This window comes from Esox lucius, chromosome 18, assembly GCF_011004845.1.
Source record: "Esox lucius isolate fEsoLuc1 chromosome 18, fEsoLuc1.pri, whole genome shotgun sequence".
Classification (NCBI taxonomy): domain Eukaryota; kingdom Metazoa; phylum Chordata; class Actinopteri; order Esociformes; family Esocidae; genus Esox; species Esox lucius.
This window is the reverse complement of record NC_047586.1, coordinates 21,506,730-21,522,952: the sequence shown is the minus strand read 5'-3', so window position 1 is coordinate 21,522,952 and position 16,223 is coordinate 21,506,730.

Sequence of the window (16,223 nt, the reverse complement as noted above, 5' to 3'; positions counted from 1 at the left end):
TCTGAGTTTTAGTCCTCCAGAACTAATCATCTCTCTATCAATCTCTCTTTCTATCTAATAAATGTGCAGATTATTTGCTAGTCTTCAGTGGGTAATGAAGGAGATCCAGGTCTGCAGGCAGAGTAATAATTGGCAGATCTAATGCTGATCTAGTTTATGATTACATAAAAAAGAACAAAGGAGGGCAGCAAAATTAATTACAGTATGTACAGAGAGTGGCTTCAATAGCAAAGTGAATGTATATGTATACAGGTTTTCTTAAGCTGATGTATTTTTTTCTGCCTGCAGATTTGGGACAGACAATGTTGAGCTATGTGCCCTGTGAAGCACATCCAATGCCATTCTGGTTCTTGTCACTGCTTGCTCAACCAGGAAGTTAAGACCATATTCTTTATGTGCCAGAGGGAGCACCTTCTCCTGTCAGCTACTTTGATTGAGCTCTAAGGCATCAAAAAGGCCTCAAGGACAAGGCTAGGCAACCATTTTCGATGAATAAACCCCGGACAGGGTCGATACTGGCCAACTGCACCTTATAAAGAAGAACCGTGTTTTGCAGATGGATAAAAATATTGTTAGGCATGGTCAAATAAAAATATTAATAATTACACTGTGAATTATGTATTGAAATATTGATACAAGATTGTCAATTCAAGATACAAAAAATTCTCCAGATTGTATTGGATAAGTCAAGATTGTCAATTCAAGATACAAATAATTCACCAGATTGTATTGGATAAGTCAATATTGTCAATTCAAGATACAAATAATTCTCCAGATTGTATTGGATATTTTAATGTGAAAAAGAGGATCTTGGGGAAGAGGTCGCGAAGCCCTGATCTAGAAATTGCTGTAATCCTTTTATTGTCTAGAACCATACTTAGCACAGGATTCATTTAACTGAGTCTAATGTTTGATCATGCTGTCACTGTATTGCTGTAACGGACCCCATTGGTAGGAGTAAGAAAGAAAACATTAATCAAATGTGTCAGATCACAAGTGATCGCTGTCCACAGTGCTGAAATTGTGACCATTGCAGCATACTAGTCAGAAACAAACATTTTAAAATAATATGTCCTTTCCTATACACTAAAGATTAAGCCACCCCTGTACTTTTTTGCTTAAATAGACAGTTTAGTGTGTGTGTGTAAAACCAGTCTTTATTAATCCCAAATAATTAAATAATTAAATAATAATTACATTGAAGTATTATTTTTTTGATCCCCTGCTGATTTTGTATGTTTGCCTACTGACAAAGAAATTATCAGTCTATAATTTTAATGGCAGGTTTATTTGAACAGTGAGAGACAGAATAACCACAAAAAATCCAGAAAAACACATGTCAAAAATTTTATAAATTGATTTGCATTTTAATGAGTAAAATAAGTATTAGACCACTCTGCAAAACATGACTTAATACTTGGTGGCAAAACCCTTGTTGGAAATCCCATATTCAAATATTTTGAATCAGGTGACAGCCAGGCAACCTCTGAAGTCCCCCCTTATATGTATTTTACCAATTAAAAGTATGGTTTTCTAAATGCCCTCAAGTACCCCCTGTGGATAAACCAAGTACCCCCCTGTGGATACACCAAGTACCCATAAGGGCCCTAGTACCACTGGTTGGGAACCACTGACCTAGACATTATCTAGCTGCAATTTATAAAATTTCAAATGATACATAAAAAAATCAATGAGAAAACATTTAGCCACTGTTTTGCAGTATTTCTTTTATTCTGGTTAATAGCCTATGCTAATAAAAAATTATGGTCTGCAATATGGTAAATCAAATTAAAAATAAAACAAGTTACATTAAAATCAAGAGGTTCCCCCTTTGGCCTCCGTGTCGAATGTGTCATGGTGCGGTGAGCAGCAGCGCCACCGTGCCATAGTTTCTCAGTTTCCATATCTCACGAACACATCCCGGACTGTCACATGTTTCCAATCTTCCACACCAGGTCCCAATCTAGCTAATTTGTATGTGTATATATGTTTCCCCTCTGCTCCCCACATTGTGGATCATTGTTGCTGTCTGTTAGTATACCGGTGAGTGTTGTTAATGTACTGTTGAATGTTGATTGTTAAGACGCGTTGTCGCGCACTTTATTTTCATTCAGTCAGTAGTTAGTTTTGTTTTCCGTTCGTGTTTGGTTTGTTTGTTGTTTTAATAAAAACCCAAGAACGAGAGTACTGCCTGCGCCTGGTTCCTAACAAACACTACACCACGACGAGTTGTTACAGAATGTCTGTTTCTGTCTGACTGTTTCTTTCCCTCTAGGTTATACAATGAGTAAAAAAGCAATGATGTCATCTTGCATTTCTTTGTGCAGATGTTATATTAGGACATCTCGCTAGCACAGCCTAGCTACAGTTGTGCTCATTGGTCTACGTACCCTGGCAGAAATTGTGAGATTTTGGCAATGATTTTGAAAATATGATTGATCATGCAAAAAAACTGTCTTTTATTTAAGGATAGTGATCATATGAAGCCATTTATTATCACATAGTAGTTTAGTGCCTTTTTAAATCATAATGAAGACAGAAATCACCCAAATGGCCCTGATCAAAAGTTTACATACCCTTGAATGTTTGGCCTTGTTACATACACACAAGGTGACACACACAGGTGAACATGTCAATTAAAGGTGAATTTCCCACCTGTGGCTTTTTAGATTGCAATTAGTGTCTGTGTATAAATAGTCAATGAGTTTGTTAGCTCTTACGTGGATGCGCTGAAGAGGCTAGATACTGAGACATGGGGAGCAGTAAAGAACTGTCAAAAGACCTGCATAACAAGTTAATGGAACTTTATAAAGATGGAAAAGGATACAAAAAGATATCCAAAGCCTGGTAAATGCCAGTCAGTACTGTTCAATTACTTCTTAAGAAGTGGAAAATTCAGGGATCTCTTGATACCAAGCCAAGGTCTGATAGACCAAGAAACATTTCAGCCAAAAGTGCCAGAAGAATTGTTTGGGATCCAAAGAAAATCCCACAGGTAACCTCAGGAGAAATACAGGCTCCTCTGGAAAAACACAGTGTGGTTGTTTCAAGGAGCACAATACAACGCTACTTGAACAAAAATGAGCTGCATGGACCGAGTTGGGAGAAAGAAGCCTTTACTGTGCCAGTGCCACAAAAAAGCCCAGTTACAATATGCCCGACAACACCTTGACACGCCTCACAGCTTCTCATAGACAACTATTACAAAAGACTGCACGCTGTCATTGTTGCTAAAGGGCGCAATACACATTACTAAGAATTAAGGGTATTCAGACTTTTGAACATGATTTGTTTTATGATTGTGCCATTCTGTTATGATCTACAGTTGAATGTGAAACCCATAAGAAATGAAACGTGTTTCGCCTGCTCACTCATGTTTATTTTTACAAAATGGTACATATATTACCAATTCTCCAAGGGTATGCACACCTTTGAGCACAACTGTAAGCAGTTATCTTACAGTTAAAGTTAACTACCTGTTAAAGTTAACAGTATGTGAAATGCAAAAACATGTCAAAATTTGATATGAAATCACCTCTAATCTGGGCAGAGCTATTCTTTACTTTGGCCAAATCAATGACACAAAAGACAGAAAAAAACATATTCATGATTGCATCAACACATGAATAGGAGTGGACTTTCCATCTCCATCTCCTACCATTAGGCAGTCAGTTGTCCATAACAACAAATGTTGAAAATGATACATTACCCATACACAACAATAAAGCCTTTTGAAATACTCAGCTCTATTGAAACATAATTAATATAAACATGACTGTTCAATCCACATCATAAATTTAATTGAAAGGAATTTTATGAAGATATCAAGCTACTTGAGTTGGGTCAAAACATCTCATTCAGCGGATTTTCAAAAGGGGGCTTATTCTTGTTATATTTAAATATACATATGGGCATTTATTGCATAGTCATGCAGTGCAAAACTTCACAAGACTTGCCCTTACAGAATTACAGCTGTCAGCACCTGCCCCAAGTTATTCAAATATATGTCAAATCAGGGTATATTAGTATTCACATTTTCATTAATAATGTATTTTTGTAACACAACAAAATATTAAGAAATCCATAGGTGATACATTTTCAATAGATACACTATAAAATGTTTTGATGTTCACACAGAAAAACTCTTTTGTACCAGGTAGAACTCTTTTGAACTTTTGGGTTCCATACAGAGATGACACCACAGAGATTAAATCAAATAGGTTCTACGTTGAACCAAAAAGGGTTCTATCTTCAATTCCAAAAGTGTTCTATATCGGGAAACACGAAAAATCTTTTCGGAACCCTTTTTTTGAAGAGTGTGTGTCTGCAGCCATAACCTTGTCTTTTCCAGTGACCTGGGCTAGGACAAACATGCACTCCAGTAGGGATGGATGGATCAGGAAGGGTAGCCAAATATGAAACTGAAAGGCAGGTTTATTACACAGGGCAAATATCCCTCAGGTCTCTAGTAACCAATTGTCTGATCTGATGGCAATCAGCCTGCCTGAAGACCTCCACTGACCAGAGGACCATTTAATATCCTCCATGCCTGTCAGAGATACTGTGAGGAAAGGAGGGGGTGGGGGGGGGGGAGTGATGCCGGTCGAGTGGAGGAAGAAAAGAGAATACACAAACTCTTAACCCAACTCTAAACTTAACCTCAAGTCAGATACAGCTTTATGTTCTGAGGTCAGGAAGGGACAAATTACTTTATTTTACAATCTCCCGCACTATATAAAAACCTGCTAACACAGACTGACTCTAACACCCTCCCTAACTCGTTCACCAGCCCCCTGCCAAGGTAACATGATAAGTATACTGCTGCTTCGAAGCTCCAGAACACGCTTTTTGATCAGAGCACTGATAGTGCAGTGTGATGATTAATTCAACAATAAGCCCACTTCAATTTCCTTTGAAAGTGGAGCGGAGACAGACAGACTGATTCTTGTCTCCCGTCTCCCTCTCCCCCCGTCCGCTGACGGTTTCACTGGACAGTCCTTTTGATCTGAAGCAAAATGTCCGCCTCCCAATCTCTCAGTGCTTTGCAAGGAAAACCATTCAAGGCATAAAACACTTCCACATGTTCTGTGTGACTGAGTTACTGTGGGATCCTGGTTTTTATACCACCACATTACAGCCTGTCTTCCAGGAGGTCTGATATTCACTGGCTGTGTGCTTGCCCTGGACCTATAGGTTCCCCTTTAGTATGACACACCCGCTTGCACAACCAGAACTGTATAATCACTGCTATCAAGGCAAGTGAGTGCACGAGCTGGACCATGCTGATCCCATGCTCGCCATCGGGGAAAAAGTAGATACTTTCATGCCTTTGTAAATGTTCTCTGTCTTTTACTCACCTTCAGCTTCTCTGTCCTGCTAGATATTATCGCTTTCTAGCGACCAAGCCTCTTGGACCAGCCATGACTGGTAGGGAGCAACAATGGGATTTTGGTGGTGTATGTCAACAGGCAGTTGGGGCAACCAGTCCGTGTCGCTGTTGACAGGACCTGCTGCATGCTAACATGGAGCAGGGTGTACTACTCGGTTGCTTCATGCATCATATCTTTCTGGTTATTTGTGTCCTCGGTGTGGATGTCCTACCCAAGGTAAGGCCCCTCTCTGCAAATTGACTTCCAGCCTGGCTCAAGCACTCATCAGCCTTGAAAGGCAAAATTGAAAGGTTCGTTCAGCTTGCGCACACAATGAGATGATGGTTGAGTCGCAACGCAGCACAGTCAGGTACTTAGCAGCGATTCATATTAAAGACTTCATCAGAATAGCAATTGAAAATCATAGGAACATCATCTATATATAATATATTGTAAATACAGTGCCTCTCAAAACCATTCACCCGCCTTGGACCTTTCCACATTTTATTGTGTTACAACATGAAATCTAAATGGATTTACTTAGAAGTTTTTGCCTCTTGTCAACATAAAAGACCATCATGTCAAAGTGAAAAATCTAATCTCTGAATGGTTCTAAATGAATTACGAATCTAAAACATGAAATTGATTTTCCCTAAGTATTAAGTATTCGCCCCCTTTGCTGAGAAACACCTGAATAAGCTGTGGTGCAAAAAATGAATGTCACGTTAGTGATGCAGTGGAGTCCACCTGTGTGCAGTCCATGTGTGTCACATTACTTTTGGTTTTATACACCTGTCTCCAGGAGGTCCCTCAGCTGGTTTATGTCACATGACTTTAGGTTTAATACACCTGTCTCCAGGAGGTCCCTCAGCTGGTTTATGTCACATTACTTTAGGTTTCATACACCTGTCTCCAGGAGGTCCCACAGCTGGTTTATGTCACATGACTTTAGGTTTAATACACCTGTCTCCAGGAGGTCCCACAGCTGGTTTATGTCACATGACTTCAGGTTTAATACACCTGTCTCCAGGAGGTCCCACAGCTGGTTTATGTCACATGACTTTAGGTTTAATACACTTGTCTCCAGGAGGTCCCACAGCTGGTTTATGTCACATGACTTTAGGTTTAATACACCTGTGTCCAGGAGGTCCCACAGCTGGTTTATGTCACATGACTTTAGGTTTAATACACATGTCTCCAGGAGGTCCCACGGCTGGTTTATGTCACATTACTTTATGTTTAATACACCTGTCTCCAGGAGGTCCCAGAGCTGGCTTATGTCACATTACTTTAGGTTTAATACACCTGTCTCCAGGAGGTCCCACAGCTGGTTTATGTCACATGACTTTAGGTTTAATACACATGTCTCCAGGAGGTTCCACAGCTGGTTTATGTAATTCCTAAGAAAAAGGAAGTCATGAAGACGAAAGAAGATCTGGTATAAGTAGTTGATAAGTGGCAAAAACGTTAAAATCCATTTTGATTTCATGTTGCAACACAATAAATTATGGGAAATGTTTGGGGGGGGGGGGGCTTTTGAGAGGCACTGTATTTTTTTGAGAGACGGCGGGCTGGTGTGGGTTTGCTTATAGCTCCCCAGCTCTGCCGCCATGTGTTGGAGTTTACCCCGGTGAACGAGAGGGTCGTTTCCCTGCGCCTATGGGTCGGGGATAGGTCTCTCACTGTTGTTTGTGCCTACGGGCCGACAGCAGTGCAGAGTACCCAACCTTCTTGGAGTCTCTAGGAGGGGTGCTGGAAAGTGCTCCGACTGGGGACTCTATCGTTCTACTGGGGAAACTTCAACTCCCACGTGGGCAACGACAGTGACACCTGGAGGGGTGTGATTGGGAGGAACGGCCCCCCTGATCTGAACCCGAGCGGTGTTCAGTTATTGGACTTCTGTGCTAGTCACAGTTTGTCCATAATGAACACCATGTTCTAGCATAAGGGTGTCCATCAGTGCACGTGGCACCAGGACACCCTAGGCAGCAGGTCGATGATCGACTTTGTTGTCGTTTCATCTGACCTGCGGCCGTATGTCTTGGACACTCGGGTGAAGAGAGGGGCGGAGCTGTCAACTGATCACCACCTGGTGGTGAGTTGGATCCGATGGCGGGGGAGGAAGCTGGACAGATTCGGCAGACCCAAGCGTACTGTAAGGGTCTGCTGGGAACGTCTGGCAGAGTCTCCTGTCAGAGAGATCTTTAACTCCCACCTCCGGCAGAGCTTCGACTGGATCCCGAGGGAGGCTGGAGATATTGAGTCCGAGTGGACCATGTTCTCCACTGCCATTGTCGACGCAGCTGCTCGGAGCTGTGGCTGTAAGGTCTCCGGTGCCTGTCGAGGCGGCAATCCTCGAACCCGGTGGTGGACACCGGAAGTAAGGGATGCCGTCAAGCTGAAGAAGGAGTCCTATCAGGCCTGGTTGGCTTGTGGGACTCCTGAGGCAGCTGACGGGTACCGACAGGCCAAGCGGACTGCAGCCTGGGTGGTTGTGGAGGCAAAAACTCGGGCCTGGGAGGAGTTTGGTGAGGCCATGGAGAAGGATTATCGGCTGGCCTCGAAGAGATTCTGGCAAACCATCCGGCGCCTCAGGAGAGGGAAACAGTGCCCTACCAATGCTGTTTACAGTTGAGGTGGGCAGCTGTTGACCTCAACTGGGGATGTCGTCGGGCAGTGGAAGGAGTACTTCGAGGATCTCCTCAATCCCGCCGTCACGTCTTCCATTGAGGAAGCAGAGGATGAGGGCTCAGAGGTGGACTCGTCCATCACCCGAGGTGGTCAAGTCACAGAGGTGGTCAAGAAACTCCTCGGTGGCAAGGCACCAGGGGTGGATGAGATCCGCCCTGAGTACCTCAAGTCTCTGGATGTTGTGGGGCTGTCACACCTGTGCAACATCGCATGGCGGTTGGGGACAGTGCCTCTGGGATGGCAGACCGGGGTGGTGGTCCCTCTTTTTAAAGGAAAGTCTATGCCAGGGTTCTAGAGAGGAGAATACGGCCGACAGTAGAACCTCGGATTCAGGAGGAACAGTGTGGTTTTCGTCCGGGCTGTGGAACACTGGACCAGCTCTATACCCTCTACGGGGTGTTGGAGGGTTCATGGGAGTTTGCCCAACCAATCCACATGTGTTTTGTGGATTTGGTGTCCCTCGCGGCATCCTGTGGAGAGTGCTTCGGGAATATGGGGTCCTGGGTCCTTTGCTAAGGGCTGTCAGGTCCCTGTACGACCGAAGCAGGAGCTTGGTCCGCATTGCCGGCAGTAAGTCAGACTTGTTCCCAGTGCATGTTGGACTCCGGCAGGGCTGCCCTTTGTCGCCGGTTCTGTTCGTAATTTTTATGGACAGAATATCTAGGCGCAGCCAGGGGCCGGAGCGTGTCAGGTTTGGGGACCACTCGATTTCGTCTCTGCTCTTTGCGGATGATGTTGTCGTGTTGGCCCCTTCAAGCCAGAACCTTCAGCATGCACTGGGACGGTTTGCAGCCGAGTGTGAAGCGGTGGGAATGAAAATCAGTACCTCCAAATCAGAGGCCATGGTCCTCAGTCGGAAAAGGGTGGCTTGCCCACTTCAGGTTGGTGGAGAGTGCCTGCCTCAAGTGGAGGAGTTTAAGTATCTAGGGATCTTGTTCACGAGTGAGGGAAGGATGGAACGGGAGATTGACAGACGGATCAGTGCAGCTTCTGCAGTAATGCGGTCGATGTATCGGTCTGTCGTGGTGAAGAAAGAGCTGAGCCGCAAGGCGAAGCTCTCGATTTACCGGTCAATCTACGTTCCTACTCTCACCTATGGTCATGAGCTTTGGGTCATGACCGATAGGACAAGATCCCGGATACAGGCTGCCGAAATGAGCTTTCTCCGCAGGGTGGCTGGGCGATCCCTTAGAGATAGGGTGAGAAGCTCGGTCACCCGGGAGGAGCTCAGAGTAGAGCCGCTGCTCCTCCACATCGAGGGAGGTCAGCTGAGGTGGCTTGGGCATCTGTTTCGGATGCCTCCGGAACGCCTTCCTGGGAAGGTGTTCCGGTCCCGTCCCACCGGGAGGAGACCCCGGGGAAGACCTAGGACATGCTGGAGAGACTATGTCTCCCGGCTGGCCTGGGAACGCCTCGGTGTCCCCCCGGAAGAGCTGGAGGAAGTGTCTGGGGAGAGGGAAGTCTGGGCATCCCTGCTTAGACTGCTGCCCCCGCGACCCGGCCCCGGATAAGCGGAAGATGATGGATGGATGGATGTATTTTATTACTTAAGGATTTAACATAGCCTCAATCTGTTCCTACTTCACATTATACTAAGTAAACATTGTGATAAGTAAAGTATGTAGAGTAGTTAATGTCAGCAACTCTGTGAACAAGAACAATGTGTGATCCTAGTGCCAGAAGCAGAAAACGAAATGGTTATCATGGCTTCTGGCACTGTGGCTATTGTCAATCATGATAGATTCCTGTATCACTCTAGACATTAGTGGGGCTGATGTGGTTTTTACAGCAAGGTGTGACAATACTGCTAGCTTTTATCACATGTTCTGGTGTACAAAAGTCAGTTTGAGGATGTTGAGCAGGAAAAGACAAGGGCTTGTGAAAGCTTCTCTCTGACAGGTGAAAGGAAAATGTTGGACTTGCCCTCTGGAAAAGAAGAGTCACTTTCTTCATCAGAGATCCATCTTCATCCAATGTGTTCTATTTCAAGTCCTGCAGCAATGGGCAAGCTGGAAATCAAATCCATGTCCACTCCAATCTGTCCCAAAGTCTATTGAGCGTGGACAATAAGAGAGATTGTTCCTAGAAATTAGCATTGAACTGATTGGTTATAGGATCAATCTCTGAGTTGTAAAATTGTTACCAAACCCATTTCTAAGATATGGGTTATTATGGTTGACTTAACAATCAAATGTCTATTATTAACAACATATTCAATACGCCCATCAAGACTGATCTAAGGTCAGGTTTAACCTCATCATGTCTGAGTGGTTGAGGTCAGGATGGTTGAGCTGTCTATCTGGAGACTCCATTGTCTTTAATCTACAGCCTCGGGGTGGAGTAGATGCTAAAGAAAACAATCTAATTTTCTTCTTTCCGGCATACACTCTTTTTCTTTTTCTCTTTCTGTCTTTCACACAAACACACTCATGAATGTACACATACACGCAATCCCGAATTTCTATCAAACTGAAGACCAAAAACTATTTTCACAAACCTTGAAACTAAATCTTACAGAAAAACTTAACTCTACCTCATCCTTAACCCTGACCTTATTGCTAACTTGAATTCTAACCCCAAAAATTTTACTTTAACCCTAATTCTTAACTTAACCCTAATTCTGAATGTAACCTCTGGTGTCTAACCCTAAGCTTAATTCTAACCCCTATGTCAAAACTTATCCCCAAGCTAAACAAAATCTTAAGTGAGGAAAGATTGTCACTTCAAGATGCAGTCTGTGACTTTTGTGATCGACAGATATTTAACCTCCCATTTCCTCCGTTAGTTAGCCATGAAGTTCCAAGTTTACAAATGGGTGGTTTTGATGACAGAGGGCACAAAGTGCCACATACATGCCATAACAATGTTCAGGAACATTCTCAGTCTTGATAAACCCACTTTCTCAATCTGTGTCTAAAAATATTGGACTACATCTTTAAATGGTCTAAAGCGGTGGTCTTACTCTTACCCTACGAGGACCAGAGCCTGCTGGTTTTCTGTTCAACCTCATCATTAATTGCACCCACCTGGTGTCCCTTTCCTTAATAAGTCCCTGAATAGATGGGCTTCGAGGTTGAGTTGAGAAGTCTAAAATGTCCTCACTTTGATAGGAATTTCAGTACACACAAACACACATTCTCACACACTCAGACAAACACACACACACTGTTTTCTCCCTATACTCTCTTTCCCGTATCTCTATCTCTCTGTCTCTCTGCATCTCTCTCCAACCCCGTCTCCAGGTCACAGAGACAGGCCCTGTCTCCTCAGATCGTCACCAACCCCTGGGATCAGAAAAACAGGAATCACTGTCAGTTTAACCCAATGCATTGAAAGGTCGCTGCAAGTGATATGGCCTGATTGAAAGGAAAGACATCCGTAATTGTTATTGTTCTAGCTAAACAGAGAAGGGGGAAAGACAGTGCCAATATCAATCAGATCCACACGGTTGGTTTTGGTGAATGTGTTTTATAGCTAACACTTACATGATCTGAGAGCTCTCAATCATATTGTATGGCAATCCAGAATCAATCTTTGCTACTGTAATTGACAATCTCGAAATTAACCTGGTTGAATGCGATCGTAGAGCATACACCGCTATCGACCCAGGGTAAACACAACTAAATGACCATCCAGAACAGTATTACATGCAAGCATATCACAATGCTCACTTGTATTTATGAAAAGACAGAAAGAATCCACACTGCTCTCAATATGTAAGGTTTGGTAAGCTATGCTGAGATAATGCCCCTCTGGACACACAGAAACCTGCTTACAAAACACAGAAGTAATTGCCTCTAAATGAAAGGCCATAGCTCTCTAGTGTATGGATCGTGTTAAGGTACCATTTCATCATCAACAATGTGCTGCAGAGTGCAGATATCAATATTACCAAGAAAGATGAGGTTGTTTTATATTACTAGTTCTAAATTTGTCACAAGGTTACAATCGCGGGAGATATCTACTCACAGCTCAATTTGAATTGTTAGATTGACTGGGTTTCTAATAATATAAACATTTATGATCAACAATATGTCCAATCTCGATCTGGATCTTAGGCCTGAGCATTTGATACATTTGTAGGGTATAGCCTGTAAAATTCAGTAGATTTTGTGTTTTTTTTTGTCTTTAGTGTGAGAGGATGCCAGAAGAATATAGACAAATTCTGAGACAGTTATTACTTTTCTGACGATCTCTCTCATTGGTTCCTCCGTATCTTCAATGTACTTTTTTTTTTTTTTTTACCAAAATAGTGAACCTTAATCTACCTAGAAAACCTTACAGGAAAGAATCTGATCCACTTTAATTTCCTCTTCTCCAAAAGCATTCATGCGTGAGATCCAGTTAGGGTGCAAACCTATGAGGCAATAATTGTCCTTTTACTTAAGCGAATTCCAGTCGTTGATAAACCAATCGGTGGACAGTTAAATTAACTAAGGATATTGATTCAAGCTGGTCGGACGGTCTTTTTCCAGCAGCAAGCGAGGTGTTTATAAGGCTGCAACTGCGGTAATACTGAGAGCCATACTGATGTTGGTGTTAAAGCGCCTGAGAGAAGATCACATTTGAATGTCATACTGTGCATTCCACATCAATGTTTAATAGGCATCCTCTTTTAATATCACAGAGGCTCAGCGTACTGGGGGCAATGTCTATTTGGACTGGGTGAACGAATGACCCCCCCCCCCCCCCCATCTCTTGTATTAAATACTGTTGACCTAAAGGCACGGTGATGGTCCTCTTCTATTCTTTTTTTTGTGGAAAACGAACGGATTCTCTATTCTGATTCTTTGCAGATGAGTCCCGCTGAACACGTAGAATGCTGCAGTGAGAAATGTATACATGACTGCTGCTTTTGGAAAATGAGTTGATGTTTTTTAAGAGGTGAAGCCATAGGCGTAGTTACCGATATCTTCATCAGATAGAAGAGAAATATAATGTACCTTGAAGCTTGTTCCATTGGGGAAAAATATTACTGTTAGCTTACACAAAGAAATGTCAAGCAATCATATACATTATTGAATTAGTTGCTTCAGCTCTTGGATAGGACGAAGCAGTACAGAGCCTTTGATATTTGTCCTAGTTATGTCACTGCATTAACGCTCGATTTTTATCTCTTTTCATGCACTAATTAGAATTTACATCTAAATCCCTATTTCAACCTCATTAAGGGGCAATCTCTTGGTATTATATATTCGGAGTATTAAAATAAATGTTACATAGTCGTTGGTTCTTTAAGAATAAAATGTATATGCCTCAGGAGCTATGTTCAACTGTAAAACAACCCGATCAGAGCACAAAATATTGTACATGCTTGTAAGCAAACATAGTCTCAAACATTGTCTCAAAACATAATGTTTATAATTATAATTAGTTGTAATTTTGATCATCAAGTGTTAGTGCTTGCTTGTTTAGCTTTGGCGGTTAATTAATTCCAAACCCATTCCTTCAACATTTTAATAAAGATATGTTTTATTATGTTTTATCCTGGATTTTACCGATTTTATCCTCAGTCTAATAACGTGATACAAAATTCCACCTACAACCCTGCCTCATCAAAGTAAACCCCAGCAAGCTTGACTTGGCAGTTTTGCTTGAGCACGATGAGACAAATAAATCCCTGTTGACCATGAAGTCCCCCAACCCCGTGTAATGGCCAATGTGCATGGTTCCATGGAGCTCCCGGCCACACCCCAGCCAGCTGCACTGTAATGTCTCGAACCTCGACAGTGTTGGACAGCTTGGCACTACAATAGAATGCCTGGCACTGATGTGCTACTTTAGAGCTCAAACTTCACGTTGGAAACATATCTCTTGTCTCCTCATAATTTGATATTCTCATTTCCCTGAAGAACTTAGCAGAGTTGGCTATATTATAATATATAGACTCAGGCTTTCTGACTAAGCTGCTGTGCATTTAAACATATTGCCGCTTCAATGAGCGATTTATCATAACGCAGTTTCTCCCACTTTTTCCTATTTATCACGTTTTCTGGTTCGCACAGACCTTTAGGACTGTTAGTCATTGACACACTATTATCATTTTCCAATGGTCTTTTCATCGAGAGAGAGAGGGGGCGAGCATGTTCGTTTCATACGCAAAACGCGACCGGGTTTTTTGCAGTCTCATTTCCATGAGTCCTTTAAATCTGTATCTGTCCGTAATAGGGAACGAGAGCAATGCTAATGCCCCACCGGGACAATCAATGACATTGGCGTGAGACGGACGGATCCGCCAGAAGCCTAATTAATGGGAAATATTGTAATCAGCCATTGGATTGTCTTATCTACATATTCATCGAGCAATACCCGAACGTTTAAACAATTGTTAGTCTCTGAATGTCTCTGTGCTAGCTGTGTGGTTTCTGCGGACGGCCTCATGACTGCGAGTAAAACACAGGACCTGACGTGGAATATATTGATAAGGCACCCGGAGGCACAAAGGGGATTGTAGAAGCGTGGGTATCGTAGTTCCCCCAGTATGCGAGTGGGGAGACAATAGCAGTGAGCACCACAAAGATGCAGGGACAAAGCCGCTGCTTCAGGCTTCTGTTTTCTGAATGTGTAAATAATCCTAGCTTTGAAATCACACCTGGACACGTCATTGAGGAGCTTTTCCTAGCCACTGCACATCCTAGACACTGTCTTGCATGCCCTTTGAGGTTTCAGGCTGGGTATCAGTAAAAGCACTTGTAAAAAGTTTGATTGATTTGATTGACGTCATATTGACCCCACAACCAATGTCTCCTTCACCCTGTGATGTCTACTCCCTCACTCCCAACTCCCTCATACTCCCTGTCATCCTATAACTGCAACAGTTTATTCTACTGTATCTGGAAGAACCCAGGGTTTCAGGTGGACTCTTTACAGGTTTGCTAAGACATCCTCATTTAACAGAGAACTAATCAAAGTTCCACCTCCTCACAGGAAACAAGTGTTTTCAAGGTTCAGATGAATATAGACGTGTATTATGTTTTCTGAGGGAGCTGAAATACCAACATGAATAATCAAAATCAAAAGCCAAGAGTCAACCAAAATAAACCAAAGGTTGTGATTGAGATAAATAAATCTCCATCACAACTGAAAGTGGACTCAAGTAGCTGCCACATTAACTAACAATAATGTATCTTTTTGCTATTGCTGTTTGGCTCATCATAAAAGTCTCCCCATCCCTCTTGAGTCGTTTGTCTTCAGCACAACGATCAAAGCCCCAGAAGGCTTTCAGGGGAGCTCTCCTAAGTCTGTTACTTTTTGTTCTTGCATGTTAATAACTCCTCACTGGGATGAAAGGCCAGTATTGGTTGCCATAGATAGAACAATTGAAAAGCTGGTTCACAGCAGTCTGTTTGCTTTGTGGTTTTAATATTGGAAAAGTACTGCAGGGGGCCTGAGACCAGACCCAAAAAACTATATATAGATATTGATTTTTTCTTTAGCATGCTCACAAAATACATTAAGATAAGGGGTCTATGAATAATTTAAGAGAGAGCAATAGTAGATAGACCTGTTGTAGATGTACCATTAAATGTAAGTAGATAGACCTGTTGTAGATGTACCATTAAATGTAAGTAGACAGACCTGTTGTAGATGTACCATTAAATGTAAGTAGATAGACCTGTTGTAGATGTACCATTAAATGTAAGTAGATAGACCTGTTGTAGATGTACCATTAAATGTAAGTAGATAGACCTGTTGTAGATGTACCATTGAATGTAAGTAGACAGACCTGTTGTAGATGTACCATTAAATGTAAGTAGATAGACCTGTTGTCGATGTACCATTAAATGTAAGTAGACAGACCTGTTGTAGATGTACCATTAAATGTAAGTAGATAGACGTGTTGTAGATGTACCATTAAATGTAAGTAGATAGACCTGTTGTAGATGTACCATTAAATGTAAGTAGATAGACCTGTTGTAGATGTACAATTAAATATAAGTAGATAGACCTGTTGTAGACGTACAATTAAATATAAGTAGATAGACCTGTTGTAGATGTACCATTACATGTAAGTAGATAGACCTGTTGTAGATGTACAATGAGTAGATAGACCTGTTGTAGATGTACAGCTGTGCCATAGGGATCCACAGTACTCATACTGTATATCTCAATACTTCTTGTTCTCGCTGAAATGTTTTCTTTTAAAAGTAAATGTCCTGTTAT